The 27,215-nt window shown below is 41.5% G+C and overlaps 2 long non-coding RNA genes across 4 annotated transcripts in view; one reads left to right on the forward strand and one right to left on the reverse strand.

Moving 5' to 3' along the window:
• The window catches only part of LOC117202482 (uncharacterized), a 123,009-nt gene that overhangs the window by 6,049 nt on the left and 89,745 nt on the right, over positions 1-27,215 (reverse strand). Inside the window, exon 3 of the long non-coding RNA XR_004484890.2 lies at positions 5,549-5,674. This is a non-coding gene — a long non-coding RNA (uncharacterized LOC117202482). The remainder of the gene's footprint in view (positions 1-5,548; positions 5,675-27,215) is intronic.
• On the forward strand, positions 735-18,670 carry LOC125961354 (uncharacterized). 3 transcript variants are annotated; one of them, XR_007471965.1, is made up of 4 exons: positions 735-830; positions 14,024-14,113; positions 14,967-15,144; positions 15,485-16,113. It is a non-coding gene; the product is annotated as an uncharacterized LOC125961354 (long non-coding RNA). The 3 variants fall into 3 exon arrangements; XR_007471967.1 differs by having other exon boundaries at positions 15,030-15,144; XR_007471966.1 differs by lacking the exons at positions 14,967-15,144; positions 15,485-16,113 and adding an exon at positions 18,398-18,670.

Genomic DNA, 27,215 nt, shown 5'->3' on the forward strand with positions numbered 1-27,215 from the left:
TGCAAAGGTTTAATTAACTATGAATTGCTGTGTAGGCAACAGGAAAAAGCCCACCCCCCAGGTGGCTGTGTGACTCAACTCTGTGAGGAAAGAGAAGCAATAGAGTGCTGTGGGAAGGGGCCAGAGGTGAGGAGACAGCATGAAGATTTTCATCCTCTCTCTACCATTTTCAGCTACTAAATATGTATTAAGTTGCTGCTGTGTGCTTGTCATCATTCTAGGTGTGAGAGTGGTGAATCAGAGCATGGGCCCTGACTTCACAGAGTTTACAGTCTGCTGGGGGGAATAGATTGTCTTAGGTTATCTATTGCTGTCTAACAAATTGCTTCAAACAACAATAAACATTTATTATGTATTACATTTTCAATTCCAGTATCTCAAATGGGATCACATATGGGTCAGGCGCTCAGGAGCAGCTTGACTGGGTGGTTCTCGCTGAAGGTCTCTTGTGAGATTGCAGTTAAAGTCATCTGGGCTGCAGTCATCTGAAGGCTTCGCTGGGAAGTCCTTCACATGGACTGTTGGATCCATGCCCAAGGTGGGCCATTCACATGGCTGGCAAGTTCATCCTGGTTGTTGGCAGGAGCCCCCAGTTACTCTTCATGTGGGTCTCTCCCTGAGATGCTTGAGTGTCCCCATGGCAAGGCTGCTGGATTCCCAAAGCAGGGCAGAGTTATGCCCTTTCTGATGTAAGCCTGAAAGTCATACATCATTTCTTCTACATTCTGTCACACAGACCAGCATGATTCAAAGTCGGAAGAGACTGCACAATGGCATGAATACTGGAAGGTGAGGATCACTGGGCGCCATATTGGAGACTGTCTATCACAGTAAGTAAACAAAGAAAGTCGGCAATAATTGCACATTGTGATCAGTGATATTAAGAAAATAGAGTAACGTTGATAGTGACTGGCCAGGGACAGCAGGTTACACGGTGAAGGTGGTCAGGGAAGGCCTCTTTCTAGCTGTGTAAAACAACAAAATTTCCCTAGCCTTTTTTAACCCTCAGTGTACTCATTTATGAAAGGGGAACAATAATCATTCTTAGCTCACAGGGTGGTGTGAGGCTCAAATGGGACCAGAAGTATGAACATTCAATTGTTATTTTACTTTCTGCACTTAAGTGGTTACATTTCTGCTTCCAAAAGACCAATAACCTTAACTGGGATAGGTGGGTGGTCCCTTTGCTGCCAGCTTCTGAAGGAAAATCCTAGAAACATTTGGGCAGAGACCAGAGCTCCTAGGACCCAGCTGAGCTACACAGCCAGCAAAAGAGAAACTTGATTGTTCTCTGGCTTCCAGCTAAGAAAACACATTTGGCTAAAAAATATTTGTCAAGCTCCTGTGTCCTGCATGAGGCTTAGATATTGGCAGGTTTGATTCATCCCTCTGGCAAGGACATCTCTTTCACAAAATTTCAGCTCAGTCAGTGCTGGACAGAATAAACAAATTCTAGAATTCACAATTCTGGATATAAAAGACAGGCACAGCTGGATTTTGTCTTTTTTCTACCCCCTGTCCTGGGCAGGAAATTAGAGTCAGGATCCATTCCCGGAGCTCCCTCTGCTTTATTTTGCCAACGGCTGTACATGTTCAAGCTTCTATCTCCTCGTTAGCAAAAGGAGGTATTCTGACCATCAGCAAAGATAAAATTATGATGATACACAATGCTCAAGATGGTGTAAGAAATGGACAATGTTCTATAGGACTGAAGGGAGTAAAAACTGGATTGACCAGTCTTGGAGGCAAACTGACAATCGTGGAAATAATTAGAAGAAGCCTTTTTTTTTTTTTTTTTTTTTGCGGTACGCGGGCCTCTCACTGTTGTGGCCTCTCCCGTTGCGGAGCACAGGCTCCGGACGCGCAGGCTCAGCGGCCGTGGCTCACGGGCCCAGCCTCTCCGCGGCATGTGGGATCTTCCCGGACCGGGGCACGAACCCGTGTCCCCTGCATCGGCAGGCGGACTCTCAACCACTGCGCCACCAGGGGAGCCCGAGAGTTCATATTTTAATCTTGCAGACAACAGATTTTTTTTTAGCTTACATCAAAAATTTTAAAAAATTGATCATGTAGTAAGTCTCAAAGACAGTCAATAGGGCTTCCCTGGTGGCGCAGTGGTTGAGAGTCCGCCTGCCGATGCAGGGGACACGGGTTCGTGCCCCGGTCCGGGAAGATCCCACATGCCGCGGAGAGGCTGGGCCCGTGAGCCACGGCCGCTGAGCCTGCGCGTCCGGAGCCTGTGCTCCGCAACGGGAGAGGCCACAACAGTGAGAGGCCCGCGTACCGCAAAAAAAAAAAAAAGACAGTCAATAAATTTCAAAGAATTGATATCATAAGTTCATATTCTATGATAGCAACAGAATTCAATTTTTTTAACATCTTTATTGGAGTATAATTGCTTTACAATGGTGTGTTAGTTTCTGCTTTATAACAAAGTGAATCAGCTATACATATACATATATCCCCATATCTCCTCCCTCTTGCGTCTCCCTCCCACCCTTCTAGGTGGTCACAAAGCACTGAGCTGATCTCCCTGTGCTATGCGGCTGCTTCCCACTAGCTATCTGTTTTACATTGGGTAGTGTATATATGTCCATGCCACTCTCTTACTTCATCCCAGCTTACCCTTCCCCCTCCCTGTGTCCTCAAGTCCATTCTCTACGTCTGTGTCTTTATTCCTGTCTTGCTTAGAATTCAATTTTAAATCAACAAAATGCTTACTAAAAAGGAAAATATCATTTTGTGAATTAAGAAACAATCTTTAAGTGACCCATGGGATATAGAGGAAATCACAAGGGAAATTACAAAAGACTGGGAACTGAGAAGCAATGAAAATATTGCATACCAATCTTGTAGCACCCTACAAGCTAAAACAGGACATCAAAGAAAATGTGTAGGCTTAATAAATTATCAAAGAAAGAAATATGGCTTAGACTGGGACCTGTACCTTAATATCTATGCTCCCTCTTTCCTGTAATAATAAAACCTCTGGTTTCTAGGTAGGCACATGGCTGCTCAGAATGAAGACCACCCTTCCCAACCTCTCTCATAGTTAGAATGGCCAGTGTTGAAGTTCTGTCCAGTGGACTGTAAACAAAAGTAATATGTACAGTTTTCTGATCATATCCTCAAAGTGACTTCTTGACACTTTTCACCTTCCTGCTGATGGAAATATAGACATGGTGGCAGTAGGTTGGCTGTGGTATAGTAAATAATTTGTCTGGTCTTTGTCCCAGGTTCTTGGCGTAGAACTTCAAAAATCCTAGGGATTTCCTGAGTGATAAGAGCATCTCTATTATGCTAATGAAATGACACATGGTGGAACCCGAGAGAGCTTCAGGATAGGGGCTGGTCACTAGAAAGACCAAGCACAAGCTAAGACTTTTAAGCACCCAACTTCCGGGGAGAGGGCAGTGGGCAGGACATTGAGTTCAATCACGTGGCCAATGATTTAATCAATCTTGCCCATGTAACAAAAACTCTGAACACCAAAGCTCAGAGGAGCTTCCTGATTGGTGCACACACTGCTGTGCTGGGAGAGTGATGCACCCTTGAATCCGTGGCATTGGCCATGGAAGCTCTGCATTAGGACCCTTCTTGACCTCTCCCTATGTGTATCCTTTTGAAATTATAATCATAAATATCATACTTTCAGTGGTTCTGTGGATCATTCTAGTAAATTATCACCCCTGTGTGGAGCTGTGGGAACCTCCTAGACTGGTAGGCAATTGGTCAGAAGTTCAGGTGGCCTGGGGACCCCCTTGCAGCTGCTGTCTAAAGTGGGGGCAGTCTTGTGAAAGGATGAGCCCTTAACTTGTGGGACTGTATTGCGGTACATCCAATTGGGGTGGATACAGAGTAGCAAACAACTATACCAGTTTTCCCGGTACTGAGGGGTTTCCCTGGGCATGGGACTTTCAGTGCTAAAAGCAAGAAAGTCCCAGGCAAACCAGGACAAATCACTCTGCGTTGTGGTGCTTCTAAAGGTATAAGGACAAGGGCAACACCTTGAAGACTGGTGAAGCAAAAAGACAGAAAGATCGTGAGTTCCTGAGGATTTCATGGAGCAGAACTTCCTCCTGATGGACCTGGACTGGCTACTTCTAGCATTTTACATGAGAAAAAAATATTTGTCCTGTTAAAGCCACTATTTCTGTTAAACACAGACTCACCTAATTTGGGTACCTTAAAGTGGAACGCTGAACATAACAGAGACAAACATCCATGTGGCTTTAGAATACTAACTGGGTGATGGCCATGTTGACTCAGATATTGCAGGTTGGAAAATTAGTAAGCCTTGTTACACAGGGACTAAATCTTTGGCAGAATAGTATTGCACTGCTTTGGAAGATAGAACACAGATTCAATGAGGCTATAGTGCTAGAGGAATACATATATAATATATAGAGTATGTTGGTCTGAGTTAGCACTGCTCGTGGTTTTCAGAGAAGAGATATAAATCCTAGAGAAGAGATATAAATCCAAAATAAAGCTAGACAGCTAGCACTGAAGCACACTCTGCCTGTGGTTTACAGTCTAAGTTGACCAGGAGTTTATTTGCTTGGGTTTTTTCAGGGTTGAAAATTGCTTCTCTAGCCCCCAAATACAGCTATTAGGAGTGATAGCCCTGTAGTGCCAGACTTAGCAGGAGATAAAACCATGGCCCCCAAATGTATTCAACACCTTCTTTTAAGAGATGTTTTTGCCAGAACATTGGAGCCAGCCTCTAGGAAATGATTAGATGAATGAAGTCTTTGTGTTAGGTGCAACTAGTTAGCTGCCACTAAGTTGAAAGAGAGAGTAATGAGCAAAGCACAGAAGTAAATTCAAAACAGAACCTTCAGGTTTAAATTTTTATTTCTAAGAGAAAGAGAGCTGGCTGTGGGTGTTTGACAAAGAATTGACTTGACATGTACCATCAAGAAGTGGGTTTCAAAATCTTTCTAGTCCACAAGGAGAACATGCTCTGAATGGCCCACCTCAAATGTGTCAAGGGAGGATCATGGATAAGAAAGAACACCCAAAATGGTAATGCCAGACGACATCAAAAGATGATGAACTAAAGAGTTCGTCCAAGAGAGGGAATCATACTGGATGGGCAATGGGGTTTGATCAGTCATTAGGGGGCATTTGCTGTTCTGTGTTTCACCTTCCCCGCTGTCCAAATGAGATTTTTTTATGATTGTTTTCCTAACCCTACTTCATCATTGTATATTGGCTATATGAGAGGCAGATAATTTATCTTGTATTTTTTTAAGTCATTGCACCATGAAGAGCCACATGTAGACCTAATGGAGAGGACCATGCATTACCCAGAGATCCTAGACTCTGAGTTGGGTTCAATAACTACAAGGGACCTTGGAATTGTCTCCTTTGGTGTAGGGATGGTTGGGAAGATGGGAACACATGGATGTTTGGGTAGCAAAGGGATGGACTGTGGCCAGAGCTACTAGTTGTTCCCAGTATCCATTATCCTTTCCTCCCACAGTAACATATCCCTTAATTTTTAGCTGAACACAGGGCTTCTCAGAATAAAAACCAAATTTACCAGCATCTCTTGTGTGGTCATCAGAAGAGTTCTTGCCAATGGGATATGAGCAGACATGATGCATGTAATTTCCAGGTCATATCTTCAAGGGAGGGAATCCTTTCTTCTCCTCCTCCTTCATGTTGGCTGGAACAGAGTCATAGAGATAAATTATCTTGCAACAAGTGGACAAGAGGAAAACTGTACAAACAACAAAATAAAAGGATCCTGAATCCTTAGGCTTTTGTGAAGCACAGTTGCTATGCCAGCCCTGGATTTCCTACCTCCTACATTCTCATGCGTGAGAAAAATAAACTTCTGTCTTGTTTAAACTGTAGTTATTTTGGGTCTCTGCTATATGCAGCCAACTCTCTAATGCTAACTAATGTAAGAAATATGGAGAATAAATGAATTATGCATTCACTTTTAAACCTAGAAAGAAAACTCAAAAAGGTAGAAATAAGCAAGTAAAAATAAGATCAGAATTAATGAAATAGAAAAAAGTAGTTTTGACAAAGAACAAGCAAGTTCTCTGAAAATAATAATTATGTAGATAAACTTTTTTACAAAAGTGATCAAGAAAGAAGGCACAAATAATATTCTCATTAGATCATAATTAATAAACAAGAAAAGTTTGTTTTTTAATAAGAGATTCTTACAAATCACTTTAGGTTGACATAAGACATAGATATAAGGAGAATTTTTCTATAAAAGTATAGAAAGCCAAAATAGACAGAGAAAAAAATAGAAAATCTGAATATGTCAATAACTATTTTTTTAAGAATCATTTGTCAAAATTCTTCTACACCCCCCCAAAAACATACTATGCCCAGACAGTTTTATAATCAAATTTTACCAAATGTTCAAGGAAGGAACAGACTATTTCTATATTGTATAAATTCTTTCAGAGAAAAGAAAAGAAAGGTTCCAGACCATCTTATGAGACTAGATTAACCTGGATTCTAAAACCAGATATGGATAATTAATTAGTCAGCTTTACTGCAGAGACAACCCAAAAATCTCCACGGCTTACACAAACAAAGATTATTCCTCATTCATATTACACGTGGACTGCAGGTCAGCTGAGGCCCTGGCCCCAGCTGCACCTCTGTTCCAGGTGTCTTTGCATTCAGGGGCCCAGGCTAAAGGAGCATTCCCTGTGTGGAACATGCTCATTTGGAGGGCAGAGGAAGAGAGTCCGAGAGCTAGTAAATAATTGTAACGTCTCTTAAAATCTCTTGGTTTACGCTTGGGACTGACAGAGAGTCACTTCCACACACAGGTTCAAGATCAAACTTGACAAAAGAGAAGGTAGAATTAAATAACTGTTAACAATAATGCAGTTCTCTACAGATAGTATTTTAAGCAGCGTCTTAATGGGCAAAGGTCCAAAGGGGGCAGTACAGATAGCAGAATATGCAAAGTGCCGGCCCAAATAGGAAGGGTTGCTGTGTGAAAGCAGCAGAAATACTTGGGTAAGACCACAGTCGATGGGCAAAGTCCCAAGGAATGGCTTCCTCCTGTCTGTACTGTCCAGTCAGGCTGCAGATCATCAACAGAGGTAGTACCAGGCGGCGCCGAGCAGAGGCTGGATGATTACCTTGTCGGGATTTGTGGAGAGGAGACAAGTGAGCACTGGGCCAGCTGACATCCAAGGTCTTACAGTGCGAAAGGCCTACGAACAATGGGCAGTCCACTTGTCTCCTCTGAGGCTAAGTCTTTAGGTCTGGTCGCTGATGATACTTGCCACAACTTACATACTGGGATCTGGGGTCTCCGCCCAAAATATGCTCATCACCCCAAACTTCCTTAATTCCTGTATTTCCATTAACTTGTCAGGGTATATTTTAATTATCTTGTTCCATGTTCATCAACCCCCATGGTCTCATGGAGGTGGTCTTGTGAACTATACCGTTGCAGGGATCAGGTCTGATATTTTTATTTCCAAGAACCCATCCCAGGGCCAGGTGCTACTGAGTGGATGAGTAGACTTACCCATGACTTTTTAAGTTGCATAGTATTCCATGGTTCTGATATAACAACATGGAACCGTCTACCCCAGAGGTTCTGAAATCAGATAGGCCGAGGGGGAGCAGCCCAGAGAATCACAAGCAGCTGCTGCATTTATCATGTCTATAACTTTTGGGTGAGAGGTGTCAATCAAAAAAAGACCATCATGTGCCTTTTGAACGACTCCTAGAAATGAATACACACTGGTGAACAAAAACTGAGAATTAAAAATAAAATGTGAAGTAGAACTGAGCTCTTGGTTGGAAATGCAAGCTTTTAATATGTAACATCTTGGAGGGCAATGCGGGTCTCAGTTCCTCTGACTGACAGCTCCTAATGACAGCAATAAACCAAGGTGCCCCATCTGCCAAGCAGATGTTCTGAGTTGACAAGGGGCCCAACCACTGTCCCAGATGCATCTGGGTTTTTTAATTGCTGAACCTGTTTAAGGGCCTGAGCTATAATATGCATGTGCTTTGTCACCAAAGAAATGGCGATACATACGACAGGAACATGGAGCCTGATAAAATCAGAAAGAGGACATTATCAATGTTCAGATGAAGGTAGATAGGAGTTCTGACTGCTTCACTAAAATAATTCAAAGCAAGTTCAGAATGAACTGGAGTGGAGGGAGGTGGTGAGAAGAGAGAGATGTCGTAACTAAAATTAATTACTCTTGTTACTATGGTAGCAACCCAGAACAAGCAGAGTTAGACACACATCCAAGGTGAATCCCAAAAAGGGCCATGTGCTTGCTTTCCTTCCCCAAGTAGCTGGAAGCAGTTATCTAACAGGATTAAATCCCATTGTTAACCCACTTGACTCCAAAGACAATCTTCCTCTCTGGTTGGTTCAGGGCTGTAACAGCACAAGTGTTGTTTGAATCCTAACATCTCTTACCCACGTTCATGCTGACCATTCTTTCAAGATAGCCAATTAGGTGGTGTCTTGGTTGGGTCTGCCAGAAGCTGACCCAGAGAAGGAGAAGGATTCCAGAGCAAGTAGTTTAGTAAAGCCCAGTAAGAAATGGAACCATCGAAGAGGGATCACCCAATGAGAAGGAGACATGGAAGTGTCAGAGACATGGTACCTCCACAGAGTGGGAGGGAATAAAGACCCTAGTCTCTCCCTTCCCACACTCTGATCTCCTCTCATTGGCCAAACCCAAGCATAAGGCAGAAGGTAAGGGAGCCCAGGTAGTGCAATTTACAAATTACATAGCCTCACATGGCACAGAGCAAAAAGGAAAGGTACAAATTGAACTGGTGGGGAGGGTGTATGGTGACTCAAACATGGAATGATCAGCACATCCAGGCTGGCTGATAGGGCTGGGAGAGTCTAACCAAAATTTAGCCAGTTTCCTTCAAAAGCCAATAGATACCCCTTTTAAAGTTTGTAAAGGAAGATGTGCTAAGAAGGATACATTTCTCAAACCCAGCTAAGACTGAGGGTCCTAACAAGCTAGAGGACAGAATTCTCGGAAGCTGACCTCTTAGCCACTGCAAGGAAGCAGAGAGAGCTTTAATTAAAAGCCGTCCTTCCCATGCTGCTGCCCAGCTTCAAGCAGTCCTTTGGTCCCCAGCTGCCTCCTTGAGTCCCAGAATACTTTCCACCCACAGAGGAACAAAGCACAGCTGCTGCTTCCTGGTACCTAGAGGCCTCTTGTTACCCACCCTCCTGTTCCCTTTTGCGGGGGGAGGAAAAGAAATATCCATGAGCAACTCGAGGTTGTACACATCAGCCTTTAAGAATCCCCAGATGGATTGATCATTTTCTCACTGCCCTGAACTTCTGATTTCACCCAAGAGGCATCATTAAAATTGAACCCTTTCCACACATGCTCACAAAAGCAGCACCAGTTTGGCCCAGAAAAATATTGGTCTATCTGGTCCACAAGCCTCACAGCACACAGCCTCCCCAGTTGTAGAAAGGTGCCAGTGGAACAGATGGCCAAAAGGTACATGAAAAGATGCTCAACATCACTAATTATTAGAGAAATGCAAATCAAAACTACAGTGAGGTGTCACCTCACACTGGTTAGAATGGCCATCATCAAAAAAATCTACAAACAATAAATGCTAGAGAGACTGTGGAGAAAAGGGAACCCTCCAACACTATTGGTGGGAATGTAAATTGGTATAGCCACTGTGGAGAACAGTATGGAGGTTCCTCAACTAAAAATAGAGCTACCGTATGATCCATCAATCCCACTCCTGGGCATATAACCGGAAAAAAAACACAATTTGAAAGGATACATGCACCCCAATGTTCACTGCAACACTATTTACAATGGTCAGGACATGGAAGCAACCTAAATGTCTATCAATGGAGGAATGGATAAAGAAGATGTAGTACATATATACAATGGAATATTACTCAGCCATAAAAAAGAATGAAATAATGCCATTTTCAATGACATGATGGACCTAGAGATTGTCATACTGAATGAAGTCAGACAGAGAAAGACAAATATCATATGATACCACTTATATGTGGAATCTAAAGAAATGGTACAAATTTATCTACAAAACAGAAGTTGAGTCACAGATGTAGAAAACTAACTTCTGGGGCTTCCCTGGTGGCGCAGTGGTTGAGAGTCTGCCTGCCGATGCAGGGGACGCAGGTTCGTACCCCGGTCCAGGAAGATCCCACATGCCGCGGAGCGGCTGAGCCCGTGAGCCATGGCCGCTGGGCCTGCGCATCCGGAGCCTGTGCTCTGCAACGGGAGAGGCCACAACAGTGAGAGGCCCACGTACCACAAAAAAAAAAAAAAAAAAGAAAACTAACTTGTGGTTACCAGGGGGGAAAAGAGGGGGGAGGGATAAATCGGGAGATTGGGATTGACATATACATACTACTATATATAGAATAGATAACTAATAAGAACCTACTGAATGGCACAGGGAACTCTATTCAATACTCTGTAATGATCTATATGGGAATAAAATCTAAAAAAGAGTAGATATGTGTGTATGTATAACTGACTCACTTTGCTGTACAGCAGAAACTAACACAACACTGTAAATCAACTATACTCCAATAAAAAATAATAATAAATTTAAAAAGATAAAAGAAAGGTGGCGGTGGAGGTGATATTGGGCTGCTGTGACTGTTACCACTGTGGCTGTTTAAAAGCAACCTCCCCAGGTGCCACCCATAATTAATTGTTCTGTTCTACTGAGGACCCTATCAAAAGGAACTGGAGGAGGTGATTTCCAAGATCTTTGTTTCTCATTGGTTCAGAGTTACCAAGAAAATACAGAAAAATCACATTAATCAAGGGAAGGGAACTTTGGATTGAAACATGGCAGGAGTCCCTGCAAAGCAGGCCCCAGGGAAAAGGCCTCCCCAGCTCCTAGCAAATGGATTGGAACCGGGTGTAAACCAACACCAGAATGCTGTGTCTTTGGCTGTTTTTTCAATCCCAGGTTTAAAACATTTGATTTATTAAAGTTTTAAAACTTTAATAAATAGATGAATAAATAGATGAATTTCTCAGCCAACACTGATGAATTTCTCCCATCCATCATCATGTTGTAATGTGACGTGGCTCTTGCAAAGCACTTATGCCTCCAACTTTGTTCAAAAATAAGTGGAAAGGAATGAAGGTGACATCCTCAGAATTTTGTTTTCTTGGAAACTAGACACACCACACACAACTAATATCCTCTAAGGCCAGCCTCCTCCTATGAGGGGTGAGTAGAGGGGGACTATAACAAAATCATAGAAATATCCTGTCTTTCCCTGCTTGTTTCCCTTGGAAGAACTGTTATTTATCCTTCAAAACCCCACTCATATACCCCCATCCTGATCCCCTCTGAGTCTACTGTTGTACTTTTCACACTGTCGTGACTTTTATTCACATCTGTCTCTTCTAAACTCTGCAGAATCTCTGATTTTGTCACCCTACACTCCCAGAACCTAGCACAGTACCTAGTAGGTGCTAAATAAATGCTTGTTGAGTTAAATTGAATTGGGGGCTCAGGGGGCATAAGTTCTAGTTCTAGCTCTTTATTCTTAAATATCTTCATCTCTTGACATCTCAGTTTCCTTGGATATAAGATGAGATCAACCATTTCCTACTCTACTGTCTATGTCAGCTCAGGCTGCTATAACAAAATACCATAGATTGGGTGACTTACACATTTGTTTCTCACAGTTGTAGATGCTGGGGAAGTACAAGATCAGGTGCCTGCTGATGCAGTTTCTGGTGAGGGCTCTCCTCCTATCTTGTAGATGGCCATCTTCTCATTGGTGCTCACATGGCCTTTCCTCAGTGTATGCACATGGAGAAAGCAAGATCTGTCTTCCTCTTCTGATAAGGGCACCAATCCCATCATGAGAGCCCCACCGTGATGACCCCATCTAAACCTAATTACCTCCCAAAGGCCCCACTCCCAAATACCATTACACTTACGAGGGCTTCAACATATGAATTTTGAGAGCACACAAACATTCAGCCTTTAACACCTGCCTACTTCCTAAAGCTGTTATTAGGGCCAAAGAAGATGAGCTGGAGTAAATGGGACTATGAACTTTGGACCTCTGTTCAGGTGTGAAGGATGATTTAAGGATAATTGCCAAGCAATGCCAAGACCAATGTGTAACCTGGTGTTTCACCACCTCACCATCCCCTTGACCTCCAGGGCTGGAAATCAGTGACATCAGTCAAGTCATACTATGCCACTTCATCTGTCATAAAATTCTACTCACAAAGTCAAGTGATCTTCACTTGATTGATGGGGAGAAGAGAACTTAATTTTTCTCCTAAATAGTTTGCAGTCACTCATTCCTTAGAAGTCCCTAGCCTGACAAACTGCTGATGGTGAAATTTTCATTTTGCCATAGGTTGTTCCAGAGAACTCTTGTCCCCAAAAAAATACCAACAGGTGGTCCACAAACAAAATAACACGACATAATAGATGGGTTGTTGTCCAAAAAGGTTGGAAAACACTGGGTTAAACAAAGGTCAGTGAGTTTCTTTCCTGCAGAACTTCTCAGAGCCTTTATTATTCAGAAGGCATTGATAATTTTCAAAAGTTGGACTAACGTATGCTTTCTTAGAAAGTTGGCCAAGAATGTGGGGTTTGGGATCCTGCCTATATCTATTTCTATCAGTAAGAGACAAGACTAAGTATTGAATTGGGGAATGAGTGAGGAATGCATCTTGAAAAATTAATTCTAGTTCTAGGTAACATTTACTGAGCCAATGCTGTGTACCATTAGAGGTTCACATGCATCATCTCATTTAATTCTCCCAACAGCCCTGTGGGTTAGGGAGCATTCATTCTCCCACTTGTCCCACCTCAACTCCTTTCTGATGGCTTTTGCCAATTATTTCTACAGTATGTGAAACAATTTTTTTTCCTGCCTGTGACTATCAAAACCTTTCTTGAAGAGTAGCAATAATGGTGTCAGAACAAACTGATTTGGTTATAAATTCAAAAAGAGAGAAGCACTTACACTGGGATCATTGAAGCCTTTGCTTCCCACCGTAAGTAAAGAATCACACTGCTGTAAGTCCTCAGCCTCTGTGGCCCTTTTGAAGGTAGGATGGATGTACTGTACTATCATCATTCCATTATAAAATCAATCTTTCCCTGTTCTGATGGATTATCTATTGATATAACTTCATACCATTATTTTTCTTCTTCTTTGGGACAGACAAGTGCATTTTCCTTAATTTCACATGAATTATGAATAATTTCACCTTTTGAAAACTTTGGTGTTTTTATTTGTACTTTGTATAGTATAAGGAGACTAAAAATGGACAGTTTGCCATGTAAATGCAGCTGCAAGTCCATTAGCCAACACCCCCTTGCGCTAATTCCCAACAGATTTCATCCTTGACTTACACAGAAATTCTGCAGCTATGGCTCCCCTATTAGCCCCTGAAAATGGAGACTGTGCAGTTGAACTTGCCCAGGGTCACACAGTCAGCAAATGCCAGAGCCTGAGTTCCTCTCTTTCCTTTGTGTAGTTCAGCTTCTCAGGAACAAAGCAGATGAGCCATTATCTGAGCACGAACCTAAGGGCAAAGCTAGCTCAGCCATGAGAGGATTTGGAGCTAACACCTGTGAGGGGGACTCAAGCTGCCTTTCCCCTTTCCCATCCCCCTCGGTCTCAGGGGGACCTGCAGCTGGAGTCAAGTGAACAGAAGCACGTGCATGAAGTGGCAGAAACTGCAGGGGAACTGAAGGTTGACTCCCACGTTTATGGTCCAGGGAACTCCTAACCAGCTTTAAAATGTGGCAATCCCTCCCCTGCAGCAATCTCCCCTTACTCAAAACTCTCTATGCCTCTACTGCAGATATGAGAACTTGCCATCAAGTTTACACATGAATCAGTGATAGTTACTTTGAATCATGACCTAGATATGGTGACTTTGACAATCCAGATCGTAAAATCAGAAAAGCATTAAGCATTGGGGTGGAGCATTGGACACTAAAAGAAAATGCCTCTGAATATGCTTATTATCTTCAACAGAGCAAAACATATGTACATGTAGTCCATTGAAACTATGGAGAAAGATGATACCGAAAACTTCAAGAGAGCTACAGTCAGTGGGAGTTAATGGTACAGTACCTATTTTTGCTATTTTACTAATTCAAGATGTGGAAAAAGTCATTGACACCATCTTCATTCAGGACCCTATCATTGCCTTAATGTTGTAGGGGTAAAATTGTATTAATAAGGGCTTTCATAAGTTTGTATCGATAATTGCCCTGGTCACCTGATTCCCACAGATTTCTCAATTGTAGAGTCTCCTACCATGAGGGTGTTTGGAAATATTATTTTTGCAGTTGGAGAGAAACTAGTTAAACCTTTCTTCATAAATGGAACCATCAACAACACCATCGAGCTAGGTCCTCCTAGGAATTGTCCTGTAATTCTCTCTCTTCCTCACCCCCACGTTCAATCAGAACTATAGGTTTACCTCCTTGATATCTATTGACTCTGTCCCTGTGCTGCCACTGGCACCACGAAGGTGTTAGTTCATCTCTCGCTTAGATCTTTTCTCCAGGTCCCAGCTGATCTGCCTCCAGAGAAGATTTCTAAAAGGCAAACCTGACCGTGTCACTCTCCCGCTTAAACCCATCAGGGCTCCCCCTTGCCTACAAAAGCCCATTTATTAATAGATGTCCCACTTAACTGGCCTCTGCCTGTTCCTTCCACTGCATCTCCCACCACTCCCACACGAACCCTAAATTTCCACCCGATGGAAGTTCTTGTAGCTGTACTGCCCTTAGTACCTACTCTTCCATCTTCCTAAGCCCCATTACCTTCCCCCCTTGTCCCAGGTGTGGTCTCCTTAAAGATCTAACTCATTAGCATCTAGACACACCAATGAGTAGAAACTCAGTCAGCTGTGTGGCTTTGGGACAGTCACTTAGCCTCTCTGATCCACTTGTCTTCCACTGGCAAACAGATACAGGACCTATTTCATGGGATTTTTGTGAGTAACTGAAGGCCCATTATGCACTCAACACAGAGTGGACCCTCACTAAGTTTTCCCTGAACCCGAGTTTCAGGAGGACACTGAGACAAGCAGGATTGGAGAAAGGAAGGAGCTAACTGGATCTGCTTCTGCATTACGTGATGGAGAGGTAATACTAGACAACTCCAAGGAGAAAACTCATTTTATCTTTATGATATCCATGATTTCAAGCCCTTTGGTCTCCCTTTATCAGAAACTGTTATGCCCCAATATCCATTTTCTCATTGTTCTGTAGTAATAGGAAACCTGGACTCTCAGTTGGGCATTTAGCCAACCAAAATAATATTACAATTCCTAACCTCCCTTGTAGCTAGATGTGGTCCTATGTTTAAGACAGTTAAGTTCTGGCCAGTAGGATGTAAGCTGAAGTGATGTATACAACTCCCAGTTCCTGTCCGTAGAAGGAAGAGGCAGGCTCTGCTCTTTTTCTCCCTCTCTTTCCAATGCAGATGTGGTGGAGGTGGTCATGGTGGGCCATACCTTGACCATACGGAGAAAGGAAATAGCCTAGGAGCAGAAGAGCAGCATGTATAGAAGCATCCCGATCCCCGAGCACTAGCGAAGGACAAAGCAGCCACACCATCTTGGACTTTTATGTGAGAGAGAAATAAACTTCTCATTTATTAAGCCACACTCATTTTGAGTTTCTCCAAGAGCAGCTAAACTCTATTGCAACTAATATAATTTCAAATACATTCCCATTGGCTTTTGACTCCATGGCCCCAACTATGTGGGGAACAAAGAGGTTCTTTCTGCCCTATTCATCTCTCCCAAACTACTACAGGGCAGTAGCAGGTGAGGTGAGCCCTGGTTTTCATCAGTAAAGCTAAAAATGATTAAAATGTCTGCAGAATTATATGCCAAAAACGTCTATTATTACCATCTTACTATGTCTTACTAAAGTTGAAAGGCATGTAAGATTTCTCCAGAGAGGCCATTCACAATGCATTGCAGAACCGTGTAGGTATTTTATGAAATGTGTTTTATTCAAGCCAGGATATACAACACTAACATTATTGAAAAAAAAATTGAGGGTCCGGTGGTCTCCTTTTAATATAGTCTTTTAACAAAAAAGTAACGTCATATACATATTCAATTTAATTTAAATTTTATTTTTCCTGCTATTATTCATCTTGGGTGTTCAATGAAGAAATATTCCCTTATTATTCTTATATTAGTTTCTGACAGTTCAATTTCTCTGACTGCTATGCCACAAACAACCTCCACTGAAAAAGCATAGAAGTAGTTGCTTTGATCAAAATTTCATGCCAAATCTTTTAGAGACCACGTAGATCACAGTCTCTGAACACAGACGCATGGTACCAGAGCCCCCGGAGCCAGGCTTGAGAAGATTTCTCCATCCAGAACATGGTGCACATTGGAAATTACTGGGAGACTTTAATACCTGCTGTTTCCCAGGTCCCACTCCAGATCTTCTAACCTAACAGAGCAGGGGTGCTCAGCGTCAGGATGTCAGTGCAGAGCCTGGGGTGGGAGCCAGGACTGAACGGTGGGATGGCGTATAGTAAGTAGAAGGGGGTGCAGGACAGAGAATTTCCGGTTTGAACTGTTGACTCTGCCACACAGTTGTTTTGATTTTAGTTTCTCTGGTTTTTGTACAGTTTTTTTTTCGAGATACTCCCTTGCCATACAATTCACTCATTTAAAGTATACAATTCAATGACTTTTACTATATTCATGGAGTTATGCAACCATCACCACAATCAATTTTAGAACATTTCAGAATCAAAAAAAAAAACCCTCCATTCCCTTAGCTTTCACCCTCCTTCCTCTCCCCATCGCTCCTCAAGCCCTAGGCAACTACTAATTTACTTGCTGTGTCTATGCATTTGCCTATTCTGGGCATTTCCTATAAATGGAATCATACAATACGTGGTCCTTGGTGGCTGGTTCTTTCACTTCTCTCACATAATGTTTGCAAGGTTCGTGTATGTGGTAGCATGAGTCGGTAGTTTATTCCCTTTGTGGCTGAATAATATTCCATTATATGGATATACCACAGTTTGTTTAGCCATTCGCCAGATGATGGATGTTTTGATTGTTTCCATTTTTTGGCTATTATGAATAACCCTGCTATGAGCAATGGTGTACAAGTTTTTGTGTGGACGTATGTTTTCACTTCCTTGGGTATATACCTAGGACTGGAATTGCTGGGTTATATGGTAACTCTATGTGTAACCATTTGAGGAACTGCCAGGCTATTTTCCATTTCTGACAGCTCTCAGTCTCCCCATCTATAAAATGGAGTCATAAAAGCAATGTCACAGGGTCCTATGAAGATTAAATGAAATAAAACATGGAAAGTATTTATAAACATGCCCAAGCATTGTGGGCATGGATGAGATCATTAATGAAATTCCAGTAGCTATAATCAGGTGGGAAGTTGAAAACAAACAAGACCAGAGGAAAGAAATGCTATTTGAGTCACTTATTTCTATCCAGTGGAGGAGAATTTTTCAAGGTCTACACTCAAACAATTATTATCTTCTCATTTAAGAATGATCTTTGGCTAGTTACTTAATTTTTTTTTTTTTTTTTTTTTTTTTTTAGTTACTTAATTTTTGAGCCTTGGGTTTTGTTTTGTTTCATTTCAAGTCTGTAAAAGGGGTGTGATAAGGTTTACTTTACATGGTGGGAGGTAAGGCTTAAATGAGATCACATAAATTAAGCATCTGGTACTTGACACAGAACAGGTAACCATCCAAGCTTTAGTCTCATTCACTTTCCTTTCATAAGACTTATAAAAGGGAAGGCTGGAAAAAGGGACAACTTGATCAAGTCATGAATGAAAAAGCAAGAATGAGGACAATTTCTGCAGAATTTAAGGTCACTATGAAAAACTGTCACAAGCTGTTGGGATTTCTGCCTTCATTACCCCTTCAGAGACTGAACTCTGGGCTCAGTGGCATAAGGATGGGTCCTAAGGAGGGAGTCCTTTATCTTTACATGCCCTGGGCTCCATGAGGGGAGAGAGGTCAGTTGGTAATCTAGGTCTACTGACCCCATGACCCACTACATAGGACTGGTCATAGCTCCTTGCAGCAAGGAGGTGTTTACAACTGCAGGTAGACCTCTTTAGTGAGGCCCAAGGGATGTGTCTGGTTTAGAGATTGTCCAGTAATCTGTTACACTAGAATTTCTCAAACTTTAAAGGGCATACAAATCACCCAGGGAGCTTGTTAAAGTGCAAATTCTGATTCAGTAGGTCTGGGTGGAGCTCAAGATTCTGTTTTTTAAACAAGCTTTCTGGTGATACCCACATTGCTAGTTCAAAAACCACATTTTTGAGGAGCAAGATATTAAACCCTCCTTGTTTTTTTTATTCTACTCAAACAAAAAAGACCCAGCTGTGGAAGTGCTAGGAAGAGAAAAGACAGGAACAGATTTAAAGAGAAGCAAGAAGTTGGCTGGAGTTCTGGTATCTGCTCTGGGCCCAATAATAGTGGAAGGCGTACCCCTCCCCTTCATACCCAAAACCATGCCACGGAATCTTAAATATCTGATTGAAAAATGTTAATGCACTAGGATATATCAATGTCAATATCTTTGTTTTGATATTGTACTAGAGTTTTGCAAGATGTTACTGCTGTATTATTCTTTCAACTCTGTATCTCTCTGTATTATTTCTTATATGTGAATGTGAATGTATGTCTCAAAATAAAAGGTTTAATTTTAAAAATCCACAATAAAAATATGTGAATGAATGAAATGGTAGCCAATAGTTTGGTAAGTCACAGTTTCCAATTCTGTGCTTTCAACAAAATTGAGAAAGGACTAAGTCGAGTTGTTGGTTAACAGATCATTACAAGTAGTTTTGGATGATTAAAAAAAAAAGCACCAGGAAGAAAAGAGGGATTAGAGTTGTATTTAAATAGAAATCAACTTTAGATGTAACAGCAGAAAGAAAAGAATGGATTTGTTTTTTAAATAAAAAACACGCCAATCTTATTTTACAATCAGAAACACAAAAGTCTGGTATATAATCATAGCAAATGCATTTGTTTCTAAATTTTATAACATGGTCACTTAAAGAAAAAGCTGACAAGGAGGAAAATCAGAAAAGAGAAAAAAAAAGACTAAGTATAGAAGGAAGTGACATAAGAGAGATACATAAAAATGGGATAGAAAAATGAGCAAAGAGAGGCTTAGAGGGTCTCTGCGGTGAGCCCTCACTGCCCTGTGAAACTGAGTTATAGAAATAAAATGATAGATTCGGAGGCTGTTAACACTGGAAAGTCTCTTAGAGAGTGTAAATGTTTAACAGCCTGCTTGGGAGGAGGTGGATGGGAAACCCTGATTCATAGCATTTGCCAATTTCCATGGTGTAAATACTACCACCACCACCCCCCCCCAGGGCCAGTTTCAGACCGCCAATAAAACATCACTGAACACAAAGTTGAGAAGAACACACTCAGCTCTCATGGGTCAGTATGAACAAGCCCCAGGACACTGATGCACTCAGACTTCATTTTCTCCAACCTAATCACTTCACAGATGATGCAACTAAAGCCAAAGAATAAATGTAACTTGTCCACATTTGCAGAGTCTACAACTGGTACAGCTGAAATTAAAACCTGGGAAATTAAAACTTCAAGTCTTTGGGCTAATGGTTTTCCCCTTCATTTATTTATCTATCTAGCTAACTATCTATCTATCTATTATTTATTTTATTCTTCGCTGCATCAGGTCTTAGTTGCAGTATGCAGGATCTTTTGTTGCAGCACGCGGGCTTCTCTCTAGTTGTGGCGTGCAGGTTTTTTCTCTCTCTAGTTGTGGTACATGGGCTCCAGAGCATGTGGGCTCTTTAGTTTGTGGCGCACGGGCTCAGTAGTTGTGGTGTGTGGGCTTAGTTGTCCCGTGGCATGTGGGATCGTAGTTCCCTGACCAGGGATTGAACCTGTGTCCCCTACATCGGAAGGCATATTCTTTATCACTGGACCACCAGGGAAGTTCCATTCTCCCCCTTCATTTTTATTAATAACCCTCATTTGAAAAGACACACATTTCACAATTCCAGACTCCCTTGCAGCTAGGGGGTGGCCATGTAGACTTTGAGGCAATGAGCCAGAAACAGATTAGTATTCTTCTAATAAAAAGGATATGAGTAGCTTGCACACAGCTTTAGCTTTTCTCCATCTTCTGGGCATCTTACCACCCAGAGGGTAAAAGTCTTGTAACAAAAGTGGTAGACCAAGCAGTTAGATGGTGTTTAGATTCTTGGCAATGTCTTCAGGCAGCTGTACCAGCTCTGGACTTCTTGTTGTATGAAAGAAATTAATCCCACCTTGGTTAAAGCACCATAGTCAGGTTTCTGTTAGATGCAACCGACTGCAATCCCAGCTGCTCTACAGCACCTCTGTGCTCAGATGGACAACAAATTAGAAGCATCTTCTGAGTTTTATGGCTAAAATAAAAATTTGCTTCCCTGTGGGATTCTATAGTTTTGTAAATGTGTAAGGAAGTGATTTACATTTTAACAACCCATTTTGGAACCTTAGAAGAATCAGTTCCTTTGACAGTCAGCAGCTGTCTGATTGCCTTATAGTCATTCATTCCTGGAGAGACTGGACCTACTATATTTAGTTGGAATCAGTGTATTCCATATCTCTTGAAAATAACAATAAAAAAATCAGATTCCAGTTTAAAGGATCCACTTAACTATGCTACATCTCAAAAATCCAGAAACTAATTCTACTACAGTTTCTACAATTTCTACAATCTAAGCTGATTCCACTACAATATAACTAGAAATTAGTGCCTGTTTTGAGTAAGATTTACCAGATATTTTGGTGTGTTTTAGACAAGGTGAATCTTCCAGGTTACTTCCTCAAAGCCCATAGGATCTGGGGTCTTAAGTTTGAAACACTCATTGTATCATTGCCAATTACGTCACGTGGTCTGAATGAGAAAAGATACCAAGTTCACTTTCTGAAGGGCCCACAATCTTTTTTTTTTTTTTAATTCTAAAGAAATAAACTTTCTTAACAGGGAAGTCTAAAATAATAAGGATATTCTATAAGAATTAAAGTTTAAAAAAAAAGAAACACATATTTAAAGAAAGAATTTTAAGTTGGGCATTTAGTTCTGCTCCTGCTTTTTGAGATATAAAACAGTATGTTTAAAATGGCACAATCTTCCTGAAGTGCAGTTTGGCAACAAATATCAAAAGTTTTGCCTACCCATAGCCCTGAGCAATTCTGTTTCTAGGAATTTATCATAGATGAGTATAAGAACCTAGCAACACAGTTCACAGGAAGGAAAAATTAGAAACCAACCCAAATGCCCAACAACAGGGGATTAAATTATAGTATGCCCATATAATGGGGGCATTAAAAATGATCTTGAGGGAGATGCAAGAGGGAAGAGATATGGGAACGTATGTACACGTATAACTGATTCACTTTGTTATAAAGCAGAAACTAACACACCATTGTAAAGCAATTATACCCCAATAAAGATGTTAAAAAAAAATGCTCTTGCAGAAGATTATTTAACATGGGAAAATATTCACAGTAAGTGAGACATATGTAAGTTTCATACGAAAATATTCATAGTAAGCAAAACATATGAACCCATTGGATAAATGTGTTATGAAAAGATATGCACAAAAATGGCCTTTTTATAGATCATAGTTATTTTCTTGGTGTTTATGTTTTAAGTAAATATATATGACTTTTAGGAGCAGCCGCAGGGGCCGGCCTGGTGAGAGGCTGCGAGGCTGTGGTGTGCCGACAGCAGCGATCAGCCTAGAACAGGCTGGGGCCTGCAGGCTGGGGCTAGTTTGTCAGGCGCCTTCAAGATGGCGGAGGAGTAAGACGTGGAGATCATCTTCCTCCCCACAAATACATCAAAACTACATCTACATGTGGAACAACTCCTACAGAACACCTACTGAACGCTGGCAGAAGACCTCAGACTTCCCAAAAGGCAAGAAACTCCCCACACATACCTGTGTAGGGCAAAAGAAAAAAGAAAAACAGAGACAAAAGAATAGGGGCAGGACCTGCACCTCAGGGAGGGAGCTGGGAAGGAGGAAAACTTTCCACACACTAGGAAGCCCCTTCGCGGGCAGAGACTGGGGGGTGGTGGGAGGGAAGCTTCGGAGCCACAGAGGAGAGCGCAGCAACAGGAGTGCAGAGGGCAAAGCGGGGAGCTTCCTGCACAGAGGATCTGTGCCGACCGGCACTCACCAGCCCGAGAGGCTTGTCTGCTCACCCGCCGGGGCAGGTGGGGGCTGGGAGCTGAGTCTCAGGCTTCGGAGGTCAGATCCCAGGGAGAGGACTGGTGTTGGCTGTGTGAACACGTCCTAAAGGGGGCTAGTGCGCCACAGCTAGCCGGGAGGGAGTCCGGGAAAAAGTCTGGATCTGCCTAAGAGGCAAGAGACCATTGTTTTGGGGTGCAGCAGACAGGGTTCAGAGCACCGCCTAAACAAGCTCCAGAGACAGGCGCGAGCCGTGGCTATCAGCATGGACACCAGAGATGGGCATGAAACGCTAAGGCTGCTGCTACAGCCACCGAGAAGCCTGTGTGCAAGCACAGGTCACTAGCCACACCTCCCCTCCTGGAAGCCTGTGCAGCCCACCACTGCCAGGGTCCTGTGATCCAGGGACAACTTCCCCGGGGAAAACACACGGTGTGCCTCAGGCTGCCACAACATCATGCCAGCCTCTGCCACCGCAGGCTTGTCCCGCATTTCATACCCCTCCCTCCCCCAGGCCTGAGTGAGCCAGAGCCCCCTAATCAGCTGCTACATTAACCCCCTCCTGTCTGGGTGGGGAACAGACACCCTCAGGCGACCTACACACAGAGGTGTGGCCAAATCCAAAGCTGAACCCCAGGAGCTGTGCAAACAAAGGAGAGAAATGGAAATCTCTCCCGGCAGCCTCAGGAGCACCGGATTATATCCCCACAATCAAACGGACGTACCCTGCATCTGTGGAATACCGGAATAGACAACAACATCCCAAAATTGAGGCAGTGGACTTTGGGAGCAACTGTAGACTTGGGGTTTGCTTTCTGCATCTAATTTGTTTCTGGTTTTATGTTTATCTTAGTTTAGTATTTAGAGCTTATTAAAATTGGTAGATTTGTTTATTGATTTGGTTGTTCTCTTCCTTTTTTGTTTTATATATATATTTTTTTCCTTTTTCTCTTTTTGTGAGTGTGTATGTGTATGCTTCTTTGTGTGATTTTGTCTGTATAGCTTTGCTTTCACCATTTGTCCTAGGGTTCGGACTGGCCGTTTTTTGGGTTTTTTTCTGTTTTTTTATTTTAGTATAGGTTTTAGTGCTTGTTATCATGGGTGGATAATTTCTTTGGTTTGGTTGCTCTCTTCTTTCCTTCTTTTTTCTTTTATTACTTTTTTATTTATTTTAGTTTTAATATTTCTTTCTATTTTAATAAATTTATTTTATTTTTCTTTCTTCTTTTTTCTCCCTTTTCTTCTGAGCCATGTGGATGACATGGTCTTGGTGCTCTGGCCAGGTGTCAGGCCTGAGCCTCTGAGGTGGGAGAGCTGAGTTCAGGACACTGGTCCAACGGAGACCTCCCAGCCCCACATAATATCAACTGGCAAAAGCTCTCCCAGAGATGTCCATCTCAAAGCTAAGACCCAGCTCCACTCAACGACCAGGAAGTTACAGTGCTGGACACCCTATGCCAAACAACTAGCAAGACAGGAACACAGCCCTATCAATTAGCAGAGAGCCTGCCAAAAATCATAATAAGTTCACAGACACCCAAAAAACACCACCGGACATGGTCCTCCCCACCAGAAAGACAAGATCCAGCCTCATCTGCCAGAACACAGGCACTAGTCCCCTTCACCAGGAAGCCTACACAACCCACTGAACCAACTTACCCACTGGCAGCAGACACCAAGAACGATGGGAATTCCGAACCTGCAGCCTGTGAAACAAAGACCCCAAACACAGTAACTTAAGCAAAATGAGAAGACAGAGAAATACACAGCAGATGAAGGAGAAGGGTAAAAACCCACCAGACCAAACAAATGATGAGGAAATAGGCAGTCTACCTGAAAAAGAATTCGGAGTAATGATAGTAAAGCTGACCCAAAATTTTGGAAAGAGAATGGAGAAAATACAAGAAACTTTTAACAAGGACCTAGAAGAACTAAACAGCAAACAAACAATGATGAACAACACATTAAATGAAATTAAAAATCCTCTAGAAGCAATCAATAGCAGAAAAACTGAGGCAAAAGAATGGATAAGTGACCTGGAAGATAAAATAGGGGAAATAACTACTGCAGAGCAGAATAAAGAAAAAAGAATGAAAAGAATTGAAGACAGTCTCAGAGACCTCTGGGACACCATTAAACGCACCACCATTTGAATTATAGGGGTCCCAGAAAAAGAAGAGAAAAACAAATGGTCTGAGAAAATATTTGAAGAGATTACAGTTGAAATCTTCCCTAGTATGGGGAAGGAAAGAGTCAATCAGGTCCAGGAAGCACAGAGAGTCCCATACAGGATAAATCCAAGGAGAAACATGCCAAGACACATATTAAGCAAACTATCAAAAATTAATTACAAAGAAAAAATGTTAAAAGCAGAAAGGGAAAATGAACAATTAAAGTACAAGGGAATCCCCATAAGGTTAACAACTGATCTTTCAGCAGAAACTCTGCAAGCCAGAAGGGAGAGGCAAGACATATTTAAAGTGATGAAAGGAAAACACCTACAACCAAGATCACTCTACCCAGCAAGATCTCATTCAGATTTGATGGAGAAATTAAAACCGTTACAGATAAGCAAAAGCTAAGAAAATTCAGCACCACCAAACCAGCTCTACAACAACTGCTAAACAAACTTCTCTAGGCAAGAAACACAAGAGAAGGAAAAGACCTACAATAACAAACCCAAAACAATTAAGAAAATGGTAATAGGAACATACATTTCTATAACTACCTTAAATGTAAATGGATCAAATGCTCCAACCAAAAGACACAGACTGGCTGAATGGATACAAAAACCAGAGCCATACGTATGCTGTCTACAAGAGACCCACTTCACACCTAGGGACACATACAGACTGAAAGTGAGGGAATAGAAAAAGACATTCCATGCAAATGGAAATCAAAAGAAAGCTAGAGTAGCAATTCCCATATCAGACAAAATAGACTTTAAAATAAAGACTATTACAAGAGACAAAGGACAGTACATAATGATCAAGGGATCAATCCAAGAAGAAGATATAACAATTGTAAATATTTATTCAACCAACATAGGAGCACCTCGATACATAAGGCAAATGCTAGCAGCCATAAAAGGGGAAATCTACAGTAACACAATCACAGTAGGGGACTTTAACACCCCACTTTCACCAATGGACAGATCATCCAAAATGAAAATAAATAAGGAAAAACAAACTTTAAATGATACATTAAACAAGATGGACTTAATTGATATTGATAGGACATTCCATCCAAAAACAACAGGATACACTTTCTTCTCAAGTGCTCATGCAACATTCTCCAGGATAGATCACATCTTGGGTCACAAACCAAGCCTTGGTAAATTTAACAAAATTTAAATCGTATCAAGTATCTTTTCTGATATTAGATTGATATCTATGAGACTGGATATCAATTACAGGAAAAAAATCTGTAAAAAATACAAACACATGGAGGCTAAATAATACACTACTTAATAACCAAGAGATCACTGAAGAAATCAAAGAGGAAATCAAAAAATACCTAGAAACAAATAAAAGTGAAAACACGACAACCCAAAACCTATGGGATGCAGCGAAAGCAGTTCTAAGAGGGAAGTTTATAGCAATACAATCCTACCTCAAAAAACAAAAAACATCTCAAATAAACAACCTAACCTTACACCTAAAGCAATTAGGGAAAGAAGAACAAAAGCACCCCAAAGTTAGCAGAAGGAAATAAATCATAAAGATCAGATCAGAAATAAATGAAAAAGAAATGGAGAAAACAATAGCAAAGATCAGTAAAACTAAAAGCTGGTTCTTTGAGAAGATAAACAAAACTGATAAACCATTAGCCAGACTCATCAAGAATAAAAGGGAGAAAAGTCAAATCAATAGAATTAGATATGAAAGAGGAGAAGTAACAACTGACACTTCAGAAATACAAAGGATCATGAGAGCTTACTACAAGCAACTATATGCCAATAAAATGGACAACTTGGATGAAATGGACAAATTCTTAGAGAAGCACAACCTTCCAAGACTGAACCAGGAAATAGAAAATATAAACAGACCAATCACAAGCACTGAAATTGAGACTGTGATTAAAACTCTTCCAACAAACAAAAGCCCAAGACCAGATGCCTTCACAGGTGAATTGTATCAAACATTTAGAGAAGAGCTATCACCTATCCTTCTCAAACTCTTTCAAAATATAGCAGAGGGAGGAACACTCCCAAACTCATCCTACAAGGCCACCATCACCCTGATACCAAAACCTGACAAAGATGCCAGAAGAAAAGGAAACTACAGGCCAATATCACTGATGAACATAGATGCAAAAATCCTCAACAAAATACACAATCCTCAACAGAATCCAACGGCACATTAAAAGGATCAATCACCATGATCAAGTGCGGTTTATCCCAGGAATGCAAGGATTCTTCAATATACACAAATCAATCAATGTGATACACCATATTAAAAAACTGAAGGAGAAACACCATATGGTCATCTCAATAGATGCAGAAAAAGCTTTCAACAAAATTCAACACCCATTTATGATAAAAACCCTCCAGAAAGTAGGCATAGAGGGAACCTACCTCAACATAATAAAGGCCATATATGACAAACCCACAGCCAACATTGTTCTCAATGGTGAAAAACTGAAACCATTTCCCCATCAGGAACAAGACAATGTTGTCCACTCTCACCACTATTATTCAACATAGTTTTGGAAGTTTTAGACACATCAATCAGAGAAGAAAAAGAAATAAAAGGAATCTAAATCAGAAAAGAAGAAGTAAAACTGTCACTGTTTGCAGAAGACATGATAATATACATAGAGAATCCTAAAGATGCTACCAGAAAACTACTAGAGCTAATCAATGAATCTGGTAAAGTAGCAGGGTACAAAATTAATGCACATAAATCTCTTGGATTCCTAGACACTAATGATGAAAACTCTGAAAGAGAAATTAAGGA

The sequence above is a fragment of the Orcinus orca genome, chromosome 16, assembly GCF_937001465.1.
Source record: "Orcinus orca chromosome 16, mOrcOrc1.1, whole genome shotgun sequence".
Taxonomy (NCBI): domain Eukaryota; kingdom Metazoa; phylum Chordata; class Mammalia; order Artiodactyla; family Delphinidae; genus Orcinus; species Orcinus orca.